The sequence below is a fragment of the Benincasa hispida genome, chromosome 5, assembly GCF_027475165.1.
Source record: "Benincasa hispida cultivar pf3 chromosome 5, pf3_genome.v1.1, whole genome shotgun sequence".
NCBI lineage: Eukaryota > Viridiplantae > Streptophyta > Magnoliopsida > Cucurbitales > Cucurbitaceae > Benincasa > Benincasa hispida.
In genome coordinates, this window is record NC_143482.1 from 45,204,195 (window position 1) to 45,223,950 (window position 19,756).

The window sequence follows — 19,756 nt, forward strand, 5'->3', positions numbered from 1 at the left end:
TTAGTCTCTAAGGTAGTTTGGTCATTTACCAATTTGGATTTTCTATTATTTAAATTCGTTTTGCTATTTTTACAATTTTGAAACTTTTTTTTCATTTTTTCAATAAAACTTTAAAAATTGTTATTTCTCTTATCAATTCTTATTATCACTACAACAAATATGACTTTCTATACCATTGATTTATAACATTAGGTTGATTCATGCTATAAAAGAACACAAAAATTAAAAATGTGGCGCTAAATGGAAAAAGAAGACTCCTAACGTTGTGAAAAAGTGTTATTTGGCACTCATCTTTCCAAAATTTCATTTCCCTCTCTCTCATAAAATTAGTTTCAAATCTTTCTCCTAAAATTAGTTGCCAAAAGTTTAGATCTTCCCAAATATTTCTCCCATCTTTAAAGAATTTATCTCAAAGTTTCAATCCTCCATGTTGCCTTCTTCCCTTTATTCTTCTCTCGAATCTCTCATCCTCTCTCTCGATATAGTTGTTGTCCGTCGACCACCGACCACCGCCCAGCCAAACAATCACTGTTGCAGCGCTACCTGTCGCCATCGACATCGTGTCGTGCCTAGGATCGTCGCCGGTGAGTTCTTAGTCTTTTCTTCTTTCCTTTCTCTATTCATTTCTCTCTCTTTCAGACCTTTATCCCACAATTTATCTATTTCCTTCGCGCACAGGTCGTATACTACACTCTTAAGCTTCGTTAGATGCCACTACAGTGGCCAAAGGAATTCAAAAATGGCAGAAGAGTTTAGGCGGTAGGAAGGAAAATATTGGAGGAGCTTTTGCTTGAGTGGTTTAGGGTTTGGATGGGGTCGAAAAAGAAGAGCTTGAGATTAGTTTATCCTCTGTTTCCTCTCACAATTCTTCTTCTCTTTTGTTCATTTTAGCAACTCCAACCCTCTAGTCATCGACCGTTTAAGCCACTCCAACTTGATTATTGCTCTGTCATTCCTAACTCGGTAAGCTTTTTATTGTTTCTTATTCCTCTCTGTCTATTACAAACCTTGGCAAGAGTGGGTTTTGTTGCAACTGCATGAAGGGTAGTTTTTGAACCTAAATATATTTTCCCCCCTTCTTTTTCTTCTTCTTCTTATTATTTATTTTTTTCTTTTCTTCCATTTGATCTCTCCCTGCCTTAGTCATGTCCACCTTCCATTGTAATCATCTCACAGTCTCAGACCTAATCTATTTATTTGACTTTTCAATGGCTTTTTTTAATGGTTGAGACTAATGCTTGGGGTACTAAATCTCTTCTAGCTTCATAACAATGGTTGTTAGATTAATGTCAAGTAACTTTGTTTTCGATTTAGTTTTAACTCGCCATTTTCAATATCTGTTAGCAAATCATCACCAAAAGAAAGTTTCAATTAGCTCTACTTGATATTGATTTCTTATGCACTGTAATTTGAGACTCTCAAATTTAGTTTCTCCTTCATGTTTTACAAAATTGATTTTGTGTTGGTTTTTTATTTTTTCCTCAGAAATGAGAATCTAAAGACTTGTTAAGTCTAATAATTTTATCGTTTATGTAAACAATTTTGTTTAGGCCTTTGGATAATGCATTTCTCTTTTTCAACTCCTTTCATGAAGTAGCTATGTCGATTGGAGTTGATGCTCAAGAGAACTAGCAAAAGTTACTAGACTTAACAAGTCAGGGCATCATTGTTCTTTAGGTATTTTTCGTAATTAAACATATCACAAAAGTGAATGGAGCTTTCAATAGTTATGAATTCACATTTATGTTTAATTTGTTGCAATATTTGTAATTTGTTTCTTTATGCTGTCAAATGATAAAGTAACTTTGAAATAAATTGATAGGTTGTTGATACTCGGCTTCTACTAATAAATTTTTTATTTTGATTTATGTATTTTAAGGGAGTTTTTACCTCTGGGAAGGAGTATGGTAATCTTGTTATAAACCATTCACAATATTTATGGAGATATTTAGAAGTCATTCAAACAGAAAGGAGATATCGATCATGAGGGATGAGTCTTGCTCGAGTGAAAGTAAAACATGCCTTGTTCTTTTTTTAGCAGAATGGAAGTTTGTATTACATAAATGGAGGTATCATATTTAGTTGAGTACAGTATTCATCACATCAAAATTTTGGTTTCCAGAAAGAAGTGAGAAGAACTATGAGATAGTATTATGTAATGTCCAACTCTTGTACTAGTGTCACATTAATTGAAAATTTACCAAGAAAAGAATCTTGAATGTCTCAATTTGCTAGAATAAAACCACATAAGTTCTTTTCTATCTCAATAATTACTGAAGAACAATCAACAAAATTAAGTTTGAGAAGGTATACTCACAAAGCCTCCTATTTGTTTTCCAATAGCTTCAAGAACAATATTCTTTCAGAAAGATGGAGTTCCTTGGACCATTTTTCTACTTTTAAATGTAGATCGCCAGATAGACTCCAATTACAATTGAGGATGAGTGGATCAAAACAAGTCAAAACCATGAATAATGCATCATCGAACAAGTGACAACCAAACAAGAACCGAACTCATGAAGCATGGAATTTTGATGGGCGATTAAACTCTTCCTCACTTTAGACTTTTTCTAAAATACTTAAATTTTTATAAGACCCAAGAGGACTTAATCTTGAAATTCTGAATGGCTAAGGGACATTTGTAGAGAGTGGGGGAAGAATTCAACGTCTTGTTTCATTTGTGGAGATGTCAAAATTTATAAGTCTTCTACTATTTTTGTTAACTTGTCACCATAGAATTGGTTTGGATTCTATATACATAATGCCTATGTATTATCTGAAGGATCTCATATCGTAGAGTTCCATGAATGCGTTCGGATCGCTCCGATCTCACCGTGACCGAAATACATATTATACATTCAATACAAATAGTTATGCAAACAAATCTTAATTAACGGTATGCTATGAACAACAAAAACATAAGGGAAAGAGTGCCATACCAGTTGAAGACGTTCTTCAAACTTTAGCACTCCAAGCAGCGAAACCCTTCAAGCGATCTACTAACGCCCAACAGCAGTGCCAACAAAAGCAGCACGAACAACCGCAAGAACACGAACGCCGCGGGGACGACACCACCACTAAAGAACCCCAGGTATTCTCAAAGTGAAAACCCAAAGGGTGGACTTTGATGAATTTGGTAGAGGAAGGAGGAAACACGAATCGTGTAGCGATAAGCAAGTGGGAGGAAAAAAAAACGCTATTGCATAGTAGACTGCTTATCGTTTAAGAGGAGCTACCCGATCGTGTAGTATTTACTGAACGATCGTTTAGGAAAAGGTACACGATCGTTTAGTAAAATCGGCACACTATACGATCGTTTAGAGAAGCTATCTGATCGTGTAGGCAACAGTGTGCAATCGTTTAACACCAGGTAGACGATCGTTTAGGCGGAGAAGAGCTATCGTATAGTCTCTCGATTTTCTTAAGCGATCGCTTAGAATTCTCTAATACGCGCTTCACGAATTCTTTGGACGATTGAACTCCGAGCTGTGGAAAATGAAAACATTTTTTATTTTAACTCATCGATTACAATAACCGACGTTGTCCCACTAACCCACGTCTGAACGTGAATTTTGGCTTAATTATCATATAATTAACCAATTAATTAATTAATTAATATAATCATATTATATTTTTAACCTATAGTTTGATATCACATATCTACTATAGTATTTTCTCCTCTACTTGATATAAATCATATTTATATCTAATTTCCTTCAAAATAGTGTATCTCATACATTTAGCCAATTATATCATATATAATTAACCAGTCCAATTATATCATATATAATCGAACTTCCTCTTAGTAATTTGAACATTTTAAATTAACCTAAATACTGGTTCTCGACTTTATCCAAGCTACACAGAGGACCTAATGAACCTGTGGCTCAAAGCTCCAATGGTCCGTGAATAACTGACTAAACTCTTTAACCACGAGATCCACCATCCGTTAACTGTCAGACATTCTACTAAAGACCAACAGCTGAACTCTTCTTACCGCAGATATATTTTTGTGTTCAACAGATATAAACAATCATGAGTACGATGACCCTTCATAGATGCTCGTAAGTACAATTGGGCCAAATAACCGTTTTGTTCTTGTAGTTACATCTCACTCCTTAAGTACCACTTATTCCTCTAATGAACAATACAACATAGTCCTACTATGTGTGAACACCTCTCGGGCTAAGAGAAGGTATGTGGCGCCACATCGTTCAAGCCCCGGAATCAGCCCTTAAGGGAGCTATCTATCTACTTACTTCTGCCTCGGGGAATGAGTGAATTCCATTTTGTGTAGCTGAGTTCCCAGCTCCCAAATCAGTCGAATCCCCAAAATGGTAGGTTTGAATTGGCGAACTAGCCACCCATACCCATACAAATCAAAGGACCGCCCTCAGTGGTAGGAGTTCCCAACTCACTTAGGATTGAGGTCGTGTTACCTATGGTCATCCTAATGAAGTGAAGTCTCTGTCATGAACGATGTTATATAATGAGACGTTAACACTTCGTGGTTAGGTCTTATACAAACTCTTTGTATAGGACGCCCTCGCTCGCATGTCCCTAACATGAATGATCAGGATCAGACCATCTGTGACAAGTCACAATACTTGTGACCATTCCACAAAGCGGGCCGCATCCGTAGCGTTACTGGGATAAGGTTTCCCTCCTATATCCATATACTACATACCATTTTGATTATCACTCAAGACATGATCCACTTGTATGTCACCACATACATGCTTGAGTCACATACAGATAACTAGAGATTTTATGTTTTTTGGTTTGTGGTAAAACAAATAAAACAAGTAATCGAACAAAATACTAAAATGTGAAGTAAATATCATATATTAACAACACAAGCGTTCGTGCAAACTATTTACAAACTACAGGACACGAGACTTTAAGGCATCAACCCCAACATTATCATACATTCATATGTTTAATCTCCAATCTTATATGTAGATGTCGTACCATATGTTTTGATCTAAGTTGTTTTAAGGGTATGGTGAGACTAGATACTCCTCATTTTTGAATATAAAGCTAAGGATTTTGGACTATATTTCTGTCTTTTTGAATTCTCTTATATGTTGCTACATCAGTAATCCCAATCAACAAGTTCACCATTTTGGGGATTCGTCTGATTGGGGAGCTGGAACTCAACTACACAAGATGAAATTCACTTCTTCCTCGAAACAGGGGTAAGTAGATAAATTACTCCTTTAAAGGCTGATTCCGAGTCTTGAACAATGTGGCGTCACATCCTCTCTTCGTCCGAGAGGGGTTTAGTCATAGTAGGACTATGATCTATTGTTCATTAGAGGGTCAGTGGTACTTAAGGAATTAGATGTAACTATATAGGCTTTTGGCTCAGCTGTACTTACGAGCGATTTGAGAAGGGTCATCGTACTGTTGATTGGTTATATCCAATGGATACAGAAATATATCTGTAGTGCAAAGAGTGCAGTTATCGGTCTTTAGTGGAGTGCTCGACAGTTAACTGATGGTGGATAATGTGATTGAAGAGTTTAGTCAGTTATTCACGTACCCTTCAAACTATAGGTCCATAGGGTCCTTTTGGTAGCTCAATGAATTTCATTTGAGAATCAGTTTTTGGGATAATTTGAAATGTTCAAATTAATTAGAGGGAATTTGATTATACATGATATAATTAAATTAATTTAATTATATATGATATAATTGACATAATGTATTTGATACATTATTGTTTGATTGGAACTAATATTTGAATACGATTCAAATATATTTTCTATGAATAAGATTCATAGTTATTAAATTTAATATGAATATGATTTATATTAAATGCCATAAAAAAGAGAAAAAGAACTATGGTTTATATATTATATATGATGTAATATTAAAACTATAGGTTTAAATATAATATGATAAGTTAGTTATTATATTTATTTATATTTATTAATTATTTGATAATTAAATTCTTTTTCTCCATAACCACCCTGAGTGGGTAATTATTTAGTTTTATGGCAAATTGGGATAAATAAAATTGTTTTAATTATTCCAAAGATAAGTATATGAGAGACAAGGCATTAGCAATCGAGTTACTATACGATCACTTGAGAGACTAAACGATTGAGTAGGAAGTCTATGCGATAGACTAGTTCGTCTACACGACAGTGTAGTTCCCATCTCGATCATCTTCCTCCTCCACACCAAACTTTCCCTCTAACCAAAATTAGCCAGAGTCCACCACTCCTGGATTCTCACACCGAGAATACCAAGGTCTCGAAGTGGTAGTGTCCGGTTGGTTCGAGGATCGACTTGCTGCTTGTTCGAGAGGAGTGTTCGTGACTTGTTCGAAGCGTTCGTGAACAAGTTAGATCGAGGGATTACTTGAAGAACGGTTCTTCAAATATATAATCTCTCAACCTTTGTTTTTATTTCGAAAGCATGTTGTAATTTAAGGTTAATGCATAGTCTGTTCTGTTTGACTGTAAATGTATGCGTTCAATCATAATGGGATTTGGACGATCTGCTTCCGCTCAAAGGTTATCTATAAACGGAGTTCCTTCAGATGCAACCTTTGCAATAATGCTTTGGTTGAGATACGTTGCTTACTTGTATATCTTTGTTGCTTTCGCATAAATGCTGAAGGCTATCAGTAAGGTTTAGTGGAATAGAGCATCAGTAGCCATTTCAAAGCAATTAAGTTTTAGTGAAAGCAATCGGTTGGTTTATTTGCATGATTCTTTTTCTTAAATAACTATTGAGTGAACAAGTCTACTTTTCTTTTGTATGATTTTTTTAAAATTACTCATACTAGACAATTTAAAAGGAGAAGGGGAATGACTGGAGAGCAATAGAGAAATTTTGTTGTTAGATTCAAAATTTGATGAAAGCCACCACTATTATGATATTTGAGCAATAAGAGGAAGAAATAATCTTCCTCAGATATTTTGCACCAAGTAAACTAGCCATTTCAATGCATTTTTATCTTTTTTGTTGCACCAGAGGAAGAAATCTTTATCCATTTTTATTGATGTTATTTTCTTAGATAATTGTGAGAAATTTTTTCTTGTAGTTTACTGATTAGGGAGGAGTTTTCATATATTCTTTTGTCTCATTGTATCAGGCTCTTCAAGTGTTTAAGGTCATCAAGATGAGTTTCATGCAATTAAAGAGAGTTAATAATTGAAATTTTATCTCAATTTTTTGTTGCGCTCTTGGTAAGGAACTCTATCTAAGGTAGATTTTAAACTGATTAACAGTAGATATTACCTTTTATGGATTCAATCCTTGTGCATACTCTGTTTTGGTAAGGAACTCTCCTTGAATGCTATACCTCTTGATATTCAAGTAGAGGCATAATGATCTCATCTCCTCTAATATATTGTTAGAAAAAGAAACATACTTAGAAAAAACATGAGTTTTGTTATTTAACATATCCAGTGGTCTTGTATTCAACTAGGGACCCAACCAAACATAGGCCTAATCTACCCATGGAAGTAATTGTTCTGCTTATATTTCACTTCATTAGTTGAGTATTTTAGTATGACCAATATATGTTGTTTGTTTTAATATGCATATATGAGTTTTAGCATCCAAAATGATTTTGATTTAGGTATATAAGATTGTTGAAGGCTAAGGTATTATAAAAGGCTCAATGAATAACAGGTAAATGCTTTGCTCAAGGTTACATGCCAATGACCAAAAGATAGGGAGGAAGACATTGGTCATGCAATGGCTATTTCCTCTTCAATTTTCACTCTCTGCTCTTCTCTTCAAGGTAAGTCTAATTAGTTTTGTATCGAAGTAGACATTGATCTGTAATAGGTATAAAGTTTATTGACGGTTTTTTCTTTTTTTTTTGTAGATTCTAATTTTTATTTAGATTTAGATTTGAATAGAATAAGCTATCTCTATTATTGTTCGATCCATACATGTCCAATATTAACAACCATATTAAGGATAAAAATAAGGAAATAAGACCAACGATAAAAATAAATTAAGGTTAAAGGTGAAGATGATCTTGTCAAATAAGTTTAGGTTGTAGTTGTACAAGGATAAACCATGACAACTATCAATAAATTGGATGAGAATTAGATTGTTTATACAACCAGCTGCAAGGACCCCTTTAATTTAACTTCAAAAACTGCGAGTTTGAGCTAGTATTGGTTGGTGTTATCTACTATAGTATATTGTTTTTTTGTTTTAGCATTGACGACAACATGTGAAACCATTTTCTTTATTTAAAAGTCTCATAATATGTGATTTAGAAATGTTGAATTGTTTGAGAATGTTGGTTTCATATTCTTAGAGGAGCTATCTATTGAATATATTTATTTACTATTAAAGTTGATTGTTTCTCTTATTACCGTAATCCAAATTTTTCCATCATTCTTTATTGGACAATTTCACTTTGTTTACAACTGAATGGAATTGTTGATTGTATTTTGGTCTTTTACTTTTTACTTGCCTTTATAATTTTAGTTTCTTGGTTTGATGAATGCATTAGCTTTGCTTGTGGCCGCTACAATTTAACTGCACCTTTGAGTTGTTCATTGATAATTACTGGTAGTGGAAGAGACAAATTTAGAATGTTGGATAATTTTTGTACTATACCCAATTTCTTATTTGAGTTATTTGACTTTTCTACTAGTATTAAAGTTAGTATTTTATGAGTACTATTATTTGCTCTTGTTATTGTAGTTTAGCCTACTTTGTGTTACTTTCAAAATATGTGGACAATCTTTTCCTTTATCTCTTTCATTTACTGAGATTGTTTTTCCCCCCAAAGGCATTTATTGTTTAGAATTTGGTATTTTGATATTTTCAATTTGGATAAGTCACTTAGCTGTTCTTGTTATCAAACTCTAAATATCATAACTTAGGCATTTTTTAAGTGGTTTTGAGAGTCAAAGTGTCCTATATATTTATTTTTAGGTGGTTTTAAGAGTCAAAGAGTCAAAATGTCACTTAGACACTCTTATTCTTTAAAAACTATCATGGTTATCAATTTTTAACTATTGCTTGATATATACGTATTTTGTTCATCCTATAATGTTTAAAAGGAAATTTTGTAGAATACCTAAAACTTTAGGCATGTAGCTTTGAACAGATAAAGATCGAAGGCATCTTGATTTATAGCTCGATGCTTTACCTACCAAAACAAATAATTATTACACTTACCTCATCCAAACTAGTAATTTTCACGAATTATTGATGCTATAACACTATTTGTATGTTCTTTAATTTTTGTCATCTCCATTTTTCTTAGGTGAGAAGTTAATGCTATAAGTTTCAGATGTAAAGAGATTTTCATTAGAAGGTTGTGAATTTCATATGTTTCTTTCCTGTCATAACAACTATCGACCTTCACAATGATGCTGGTTTTTTAATCTACTCACAGTGATGTTGGTTTTTGAGTTCACTCCTAGAGAAATTTCTTTAATCCGTCTATCTGGAGGTACTTGCCCTGCTTTTAGTTCTTTTATTTTGTAATGTTTTGAACAATTGAATATGTGTCCTAGAAGATTGTTTAAGGAAATTTTTCTTTAATCTCTCTGTATTGGTTGATCAGCAATATTGTCTTATGAGATTGTTTCAAATTCAAATTTCGTGTTGTTTTATGGGTCACAAGATTGCATTGATTGGATTTCTTCCCAGGTAAGTTGCAATTTTATTTGGAAGGTGGTCCTAACTTTGATTACTCAAGGAGTGGATCACATTCTTCTTTAGAAAGAACAAAGGTAAATTTACAATCTCTCGAGTATGAAACTCTTTTAACTCTCTTTCTTCTATTTTCTATTCTATTTATACAGATAATTTAAACTCAATTGGTGAAATAAAGAGCACCACTGCTAGGTAAGTAAAAGGAGGCCTCTTTCTTATTTGTTATTTGCTATAATGTTGCTCTATATCAAGTTTTTGTGATGAAAAGAGCACCACTGCTTGGAATCTTCTAAGTTTAAAATTTCCAATTTGTAAGATAATTTAGGTTTACTTAGTAAAAAGTATATTTCTTTTAGTATTGAATTTGGAAGCTGGCTACAACGATTGCTTTAGAGCATATTTGGATTGACTTTCTAAGTACTTAAGAATATTTTCTTTGTACTTTGAAATACTTATTTAAGCACTTAAAAAGTCAATCCACATAATGCCTTAATTTATGAGTAGAAATGTGCATAATTCATTACTTATAGCCTATAACACTTTTAGTTCACATCATGGTTTCTCAATTTTGTCTTTCGTATTAGTTCTCAACGTTAAAGTAAGGTCTATGTCCCAAACTCCCTTCTCCGACCTTCGTATCTTATTTAGATATTGGATTTTTGCAAGACTTGCATTCGGTCAAGGAGGTACGCTAGGCTTCAATGGAGATGCACACATCACTCAATATAAGTTTAATTTTGTATTCGTTTTTGTTCTTAATGTTAGACATTCTTAATTTTGCATTTAGATTTGTAAATTGTTGGCTTGACCAAATGTCTAGTGCTAAAGGCTTTGACTTTTCTTTAGGTATTGATCTATGTTTTCAAGAATACATCTTTAAAGTTAGTGTTTGCTTCAATCTTCTTGTTTATGTCAAACAACAATGTAAACCCTTGATATTATAGGTTTCTTGAATCGAAGGTAAAGGCCGTGATTTCTCTATTTTTGAACTTTGGTATATGGTCTCTTAAGTTGTATGTAGTATTTTTTTTCCTTCATATTTGTGTTTTACAATTTTAGTTTTACATCATGTTCAACACTTGATTGTAGAAAAATATTGTCACATTTGATGAATGAGTTTTGAGTTTGATGGTAAATATATGTTCTTTTTGTAGCAAGCAAGGATAAAAGACTAATCAGATTTTTTTTTTTTTTTTTATGTAAATACTAATGGATCCATCATTTTAAAAAGGTGGACACTAAAGGATACTTACATGTCTTGAGGAAACCTGAAAGTTGAGGTTGTATTATTTTTTTCTTCATCTTAATGTAATTTGTACAACATGTCAACCCCACAAAAAATATGATTATTTTTATGGAATGTTATATTAATTGAAGCATCCCATTACAAGCGATATTTATACTATCGAAAATTTATTTTGATATAATGTACTTGCATAAAATTTTAAAGATTTATATGATTACAGTTATTTTTATAACTTCATTTGTAATAGTTTGTTACTGGTATAAAGTACAATGTAAATTATAAAATTTGATAGTCGATATTGATCAAGTTGTATAAAGTGCGATCAAAAGTCAATTATAGCATTTTTTAATGCTATGAAAACATTCAAAACATTAAAATTATGTCATATAAAATGAATATTTTATAACTTTTTTTAATAGCATTGAAAAAATGCTATGAAAAGTTAGAGACTTTCATTAACATCGGCTACAACAGTATTCCTAAAACACTATAGAAAGTCTTTTATAGCGTTTTTTACCACTATAAAAAATGCTATAGAAAGTCTTTTATCGTATTTTTTATCGTTAAAAAAAATGTTATAAAGACCTTCTATATCGTTTTTTGCCAACGCTATGAAACGTTTTCAGAACATTAAATATGTGCCATCAGAAATTGATTTTTTAAGCATTTTTTATAGAGTTAAAAAAACGTTATGGAAAGTCGAGGACTTTTAATGACATATGCTATGATAGTATTTCGAAAACGCTATAGAAAGTCTACGATAGCGTTTTTTTAAAGCTATCAAATGTGATAGTTTTTTGTAGTGTATAATTATTTTAAGATTTATTGTGCATTTAGAATGCTTAATAAAGGTATTTTATAATAAAACTTTAATTTATAATAAAATGTATTATAAAATTAATTTAAAATTTTCTTATTTAAAAACATTTTTAAATAGCTTCATTTTTTGAAAAAAAGAATAAACGATTTCATTCGTTTGTAGAGTTTTTCATCCTATTTTTTTATTATTGAAAACCATGAAAAGTTTAAAAGTATTCTCAATCGGTCAAAAGGCATTTTTAAAGTATTAAGCAAACAAAATCCATTCTTTAAAAAAAAAAGAAAAATCTTTTTGTCCTTCATACTTTTTTTTTTTGGTGGAGAAAATTCCATAAATAGTTTAAGGGCAGGTCAAATACACAAGAATATATATTTTTCTTGACAATAAATGGGGCAGAGGAGACCAACTTCTGATTTCGAAGTTTATAATATTTTTCTTATTCCTCCCTTATTTAGAACCATCGTAATTAACGAAAGCGAACATAATTCAACTTGACATACAAATATGTTAATGACACAGAGATTTCTAGTTTGAATCACTCTACCTCGATTGTACTAAAAGTCATTTTAATTATAGTCTATATTTTATAAAATTTGACGGTATGATAACTCTAATTAACACTTGCTCATAAGGATTGATTAACTCTAAAACTTACAAGTTTATATTATTGATTTCATGTATAATAAGCTCTGAAGCACATACATGGATACGGATACGATAGGATACGACGGTACACCAATTTTTAAAAAACTAGCATACTGATATGTTAAAAATACGTTTTCTTTTTCTAAAAAAAAGAAATCTAAGATATAGATAAATTTAACATACAAATTAATGACAATAGCACAAAATACAATACAAAAAGCAACATCTAAAATGTTGAAGTAAATAGTCAATAAAATGCAATAGAAAAATGACTCATATTGATCAGAGAAGAAGAGGAAGATTAGAGAGAGAAGTATGAAGATAAACGAAGACTTCTTCGTTGAATGGTTGCAGATATCCAAGTAGGTTATATTTTAGTGGACTTTGTGAGGAGTCAAATGTGAAGGTGAAGGTTAGATGATTCTAGGGTTTGGTTTTTTATTTAATTTTTTCCCCTATGTTTTAGAGTTGAATTGTGAACTTTTTAAATAAGTTGTTTAGTTTTAGATTGGGAAAGATGCTCATATTTTTTTCTTTTAAAAAAAGATAAGCGTAAAATAGATACGTCACATAGCGTGTCAAATACGTATTTAGAAAGTATCTGAAAGTATTGATATTTGATACAGATTCTTTGTCTCACATAAAGTATTTGTGCTTCATAGATAATAACAAGCAAGAAAAGTAACTCATTTATGGCTTTGGTCATTGTAGAGTTCATTGAATGGTATGATCTTCAAAATTTCAGAATCATATTCTTCTTTATGGCTTTGGTCATTGTAGAGTTCATATGCCACTCTTTTAAAGCTTCATTCTACTAATATTTTAATAAAAGTATAAGATTCTTAAGCATTTAAAAAAAAAAAAATCCTTCTTATTTGTTTTTCTTTAAGAAAAACTGAGATTATCAAATAAAATAAATAATTGATGGAAAAAACTTTTTACGAATCTAAACTAGACGACTTACTTGAATGAATACTAGAAATTCTACTTTCTACGTAATGCATACTGTATTTTTGCATATCTTTTAAAATTATACAACACTTTGTTTAATTGACAATAACTAGTTTCATTTAACAAACTTCCAATTTCACTTATAAATAAATTTTTTATTACTATTATCAATTGTTAAAATTAATTGATTTTTTATTTTTTATTGATTTTTTGCGAAATATGAATTAGATAACTTTAATATAAAATACATTGCACGCCAACTAAATTAAATTTTTGAGTTTCACTAAAATAAAAAATAATTTTTTTAAAAAATTTAATTTTGAATTATTTCCATAAATGACGTGCACTTTATTTAGTTTTGATGCTTATTAGGTCAAATATTTAGGTTTAATTTTACACATATCTAAATTAATATATAATTATATTATTTTAAAGATTGTCCCGTAATAAATTAAAATAGAAATTTTTAAAATGACTCATAATTAAAAATGATAGGGTGGCATACTGAACATACCTGGTTAATGGATTAAATACCTATCTTTTAAATTTTCCACCCAACATTATCAAAGTCAATAAAGTTAAATAATTTTGTAATATGGTTATGGCTTGTGATAATCTTAAAGTAACATTTTTTCAAATGTATATAAATAGGCACTTCGGGTTTTTTATTTTTTTTATTTATTTTTTATTTTTTACTTTTTACAACAATGTCACTTACTATTGAACTAAGCTTATTTTGATCCTTTATAATTTGTTAATGGTAGTAAAATTACTTTAATACTATTAAAAATTAAAATTAAAATATTAAATATTAATTCATATGTAGTTTTAAGATATAACGCAATATTAAAAGTGTTGAGATATAATAATATTTATTAAAGTATTCTTGATATTTTTTATGTCCACTCTTAAGTTGCTCCAATCCTATTAACTTCTAAACTCTACATACTTCGATTATTTTTCTCAATCCAAACTTTATAAACATTTGGACTAATGGTTCCCCATCCAATTTTTATAAACATTTGGACTAATGGTTCCTTAAGAAAAGGGGGAAGTTGAATTTTGGTGGGAAACATATTCGGAAATAATTTTAGAGGAACTAAAAGATAGAAACTAAAATCTAAAAGACATGTTCAATTTTGCATAGAATATAAACATGGTGAAATTTGAATGTTGAATAAATATATTTTTAAGTATGTTAAAATAATAAGTATTTGACATAAACTTACAAAGTAATGAAAGAAATAGTGAATGAGCGCTCACACCTAAACATATTTTGTTTAGATTAAATTTGCAATGAATAAAATCGTGTTGGACATGATTAAAAATCTTTGGAATATAAGGGTATGTTTGAAAGACAATTCAGATTATGTTTTATGTTTTCAAATTCAAAGAGAATATACATTTGGTAGGCGGTTTGGATTTTGTTTTCTAAAATTGTTTTAATATTCCATAAACCAAGTCGTACAAATTCTGAAAATAAGATTTTTAATGTTTTTTAGTTGTGCGGGATATTTGAATGAATATTTTCTATATCCCGATTTGAATTTTACATTGAAAATTATCCAAAATGATGATTAACTAATTTCCTAATCTATAGCCTAAATATATGCAGTATACATAAATTAAGGCATAAATATGGCAACTCCGTCCCTCAAACTAAAGGTAGTAGAGACAACTTAGTTTGTGAAAGACATAAATTGAAGCGATGGGATGACAAAAATTGAAGTAAACTTTTGAATCAAATCATGGTTGATCTGGGCGGGAAACAAAAAACGCACAAAGAACTAAAACACAGAGAGCCCTGGGTAACAGGAACTCAGGAACTTCTACACTAGAAAAAGAGATCTACACAAATATAGAAAATATAACCCACGAACTTCTAGGCTGAAAATAGACATCTATGAATATCATATTTGAAAATGAAGCAGAACAAAGCTAAAACCCATTAACAAAGTTAAATCAATACTAGGCTTGATTGAACCGAACAAAAAGCTAGATATTTTTTTTAACAAAACCAAACCAATCCGATTGAACCAAAACAGAATCAGTTTACACTAAACCGTGTAAGAGCAATGGTGCAGAAAGCAAAGAGACAGGAATTTCAAGGACTCGGTGTGAATAACCAGAGACCCGTGTTGATGTGTTTATTTAATCATAGGGTACCACTTGTCATACAATGATATGAAAAGGAAATAACAGAATAGAGAGAAAAGCTAAAAACAAATCAACAAAAGAAGGGAAAATAAAAATGAAAATGAAGCAGAAAAACGAAAAACAGAAAACAACAATAATCAACTTATCATCCCCTCGCAAGTGAACGAAGAGCTGTCGTGCCAGTGAGCTTGGTTTTGAGGCTGAGAAATTGATGACTAGGCAATGTTTTGGTCAGGATATCAGCTAGCTGATCCTCGGACGGGACGAACTTCACAGAGATCTGCTTACAAGCCACCTTTTCTCTAACAAAGTGTAGATCAATTTCAAGATGTTTAGTGCGATTGTGAACAACGCGATTTGCAGCCATGTAAGTAGCACTCAGGTTATCACACAACAGCAAGGGAGTTGACAGAATACCAACATCAATTTCAGAAAGTACAGATTAGATCCATAACAATTTTGTAGTAGCATTCGATAGGCCTGGATACTTAGATTTAGCACTTGATCTTGAGACAACCTTTTGCTTAGAAGAGCACCACAAAATCAAGCTTAAGCCTAAAAACACACTGAATCCACTTGTACTCCATCGATCATCAGGACAACTGGCGCAATCAACATTGGTATAATAGGTCAAAGCCAAAACAGGGGATTTAGTCAGCATAAGACCATGTTGAGCAGTGCCCTTGAGATAATGTAGGAACCGTTTTGCTGCTTGAAGATGGGAAGATGTGGGAGCATGCATAAACTGACAAAGCTTGTTAACGTAGAAGCTGATATCAGGGCGAGTAAGACTGCAATATTGAAGAGCACCCACCAAGCTTCTATATTCAGATGCATTTTCCAAGAGAACACCATCAGTGAGAGACAAGTGACTACTAAATGCCATAGGAGAATGAATAGGCTTACAGTCGGACATATTGGCACGATTTAGGAGGTCATGAATGTATTTAGTCTAAGATAAATGCATCATAGTAGAAGAGTGAACAACTTGAATGCCAAAGAAAAAGGATAAATCACCAAGGTCTTTAAGAGAAAATTGATCGTGCAGACATATAATGAAGTGTTGTATAAGAGGAGAGTTATTTCCTGTGACAACAATATCATCAACGTAAATAAGGAAAATGATTAAAGAGCAACCATTCCGAAACAAAAACATAGAGGTATCAGATTTGGCACTGTAGAAACGCCATTGCATAAGGCAGGAGCTGAGCTTGGAGAACCACGCACGACGAATCTATTCAAGACCATAGACTTCCTTATGAAGGAGAAACACATGATTGAGGTATTGTTGGTGTATGAAACTAGGTGGTTGTTTGATTTATACTTCTTCAGAGAGTTCTCCATTGAAGAACGCATTATGAACATCAAGTTGTCGAATAACCTAAGTGTTGGATAAAACAATAGTCAGCACAATGCAGATTGTAGTAGGTTTAACAACTGGACTAAAGGTGCCAAAATAATCAATACCATAGTCTTGGCTGAATCCTTGGGCAACTAGTCGGGCCTTAAACTGATCAACTTCACTAGATTGTTTGTGTTTAAGTCGAAAGACCCATTTGCTTCCAATGATTTTCCGATCGGAGGGTAAGGGCACTAAAGACCATGTTTGATTTCGAATAAAAGCCTCATACTCATAAAGCATTACACGATGCCATTTAGTATGCAACAAAGTTTCCTTATAAGAACGAGGTTTAGCCGTGTCTAGATCAGTGGCAACAGATAACCAAGCCTTTGGTTTGAAGATACCCATCTTGGAACATGTAATCATAGAGTGAGCCTTGGATGTGGGGGGAGGAAGGTATAGTTGTTTAAGTGAGTGAAGAGGGCTAGAGGAAGTAGAAGGTGAGGAAGGAGAGACAGAGGATGGTGAAAAAGGTTGATGTTGAGGAGAGATGAGAGAACTTGAAGATTGAGTGGTGGAAGCAGAGTTGTCAGTTTTAAGTACAAGAGGTGGTTGTGGACTAATGGGAGAATGGTGAGGAGAGGCTGGAATAGGAGTTGATAGAGTAATGGGAATAGGGGATGTTGTGGATTGAAGATGGTGTTGAACGTTGTTGTAATGAGTAATGATAGGACATGGGCCTAGGAAGGAACTAGAGGAAGAAATGGTGATAGTGATGTTGAATCGACACCATCACACAATGGAAGAAATTAGGATCCATAAATATTCTAATTCATTAATTTTGGCTTAAAAGAAACATGCTAAAAATATAGTATAATGGGTTTCAAGAACATACCTTGGCCGAACCAACGAAATCTCTATTTTCATCTGCTAAATCCTTTGAATCCTTGTGTAGACCACCACAAGATCTTCCCTACTATCCTCTTGGTGCTCTAGATTGAGTTGTGGGACTCAAAATAAGCTAGAATCAAAGGGAATATGGAGAAAGCTCACTAAACTAACCCATTGAAGAACACCTTCTTCATCCGAATTTTTTAGCAAAAATTCAGTCGGTTCCTCCTTTTATCTTCACTCCAATCTCTTCAATATACAAACTATCATGTAAAGAGATGTGTTTCATGGAATGCAACTCATGCTTGGAGTAAAACTAAACTGTTTTACCCCCGAAATTACCTCTTGTTCCTTAAGTCCCCATTGATCCCCTAATGAACAATTATTTTGTGATCCAATCACAAAACCGAGTCCCTCTCATACCAAATGAGAGGGAGAGATCCCTTGTTCAAGCCTCAGAATCAACACTTAAGGGAATAACCTCTCTACTATCCCTAAAACAGGTAGGAGTGAATTTCCTCTTGCACCCAATGTCCTCAACTATCTATCCAGTCTCACCCCTGAAATGACAATCATATTGAGTCGGCACTGTTAAGCCAACCCTCACCTATGAAAATCTAAGGGCAATCCCGAATAAACAGGAGTTCATAGTAGCTCAGGATTAAGGTCAAGTTACCTATGTCATCGCTTTGAAATAGTTAGTCTTAAACAGTAAACAACGTTATAAAGTAAGAATGACTCATTTCGTGGTCTGATCTTGTACAAACTCTTTTGCACAAGGACACTCATACTCCTCATGTCCAACATGAACGAATTAGGATCACTTCATTTGTAGCACTTTACAACTCTTTTTAACAACTACAAAGCAAACCATATCCAATAGTGTTACCAGAATAAGGTACCCAACCTTATCCATATACTATAGATCATTTTGACTATTTACTCGAACCCGATCCACCTTTATGTCTCCACATAAAGTTCAAGTACTCATTCAATAGTCAAGGGACTTTTAGGTTTATTAGATTTCTATTCAAGCAATAGATTTATTCAATAACACCTTTATTGAGTTATCAGAATAAGCTCCATTGTTTACATACCACGAGTTTTAGGACATAAAACTCAACAAACTTCCACTTGGACTAAAACTCCAGTGGTAACTTATACATCTGATATATAAGACTGAGTTTCTGAATTTTATAGAGAAACACAATAAACTAGGGCATCCCATACCCATCTTTTACCATTCGGTATCTCTATACCCGATATTTCTTCTACTTGCCCTAGGTTATCTGGTATTCCTAGTCCTATTAGGTAATTCTCACACTTTAGCCGAGAGAATTATTTTAAACATTTTAGTATACAATAGGCTTTAAATAAAACTATAAGGGGATTGCATCTTAATCTCAATAATGGCCAAGAAGCACACTTTCCTCCCATTACATTGAGGTACTATCAACTCTTTGAGCAAGATGCATTGACCTGTCTCAACAACTCTTTGTTAATAGTCAGACCTAGAAATCTTTAAATTTCTATACTTTGATCTAGCCATTTACATATCTGAATATCTATAAATAGCTTTTAACAATTTGATTCTCAACAGAGGTTGCTAGAACAAACATAATTTTTGAAAATAAACATTTCATTCATCCCAAAAATATATACAATTTGTTCTATACAAGTTTTAACAATTAAAAACAAATAGTAACTTCTCGCACGGGATGAGCTGAGTAAATGGTCCCAGGGTCAAGTTAGTCTAGTTACCTTTTCTCTGCTCTCTTCTCGACAAGATATTGAGGGCAGTGTCTCCTCCAGTGTCCTTCTTCGATGCAGTTGAAACATTTCCCTTTGCAGTGCTATCCTTGCCTTTCAATCCAGTAGGCTTCTTCTTCCCTCTTTGCCTTTCTCCACAAGAATACTCTTACCCTTCGAAGAAGAAGCAACTTCAGGCTTGGAGGACATTCCTCATTACTTGGCAGTAGTAACATTTACTTCTGGCATTGGACCCTTTGTTCTTAACATTGTCTAGTAAACCTGTAGCTCACATAACAGAGTAGTC

The 19,756-nt window shown here is 32.6% G+C and overlaps 1 long non-coding RNA gene across 1 annotated transcript; it reads left to right on the forward strand.

Annotated features, from left to right (window-relative positions):
• Window positions 1–296: 296 nt before the first annotated feature.
• Window positions 297–2,242, forward strand: LOC120078536 (uncharacterized). The gene is made up of 3 exons (XR_005482033.2): window positions 297–584; window positions 679–963; window positions 1,880–2,242. It is a non-coding gene; the product is annotated as an uncharacterized LOC120078536 (long non-coding RNA).
• The last annotated feature ends 17,514 nt before the right edge of the window (window positions 2,243–19,756 follow it).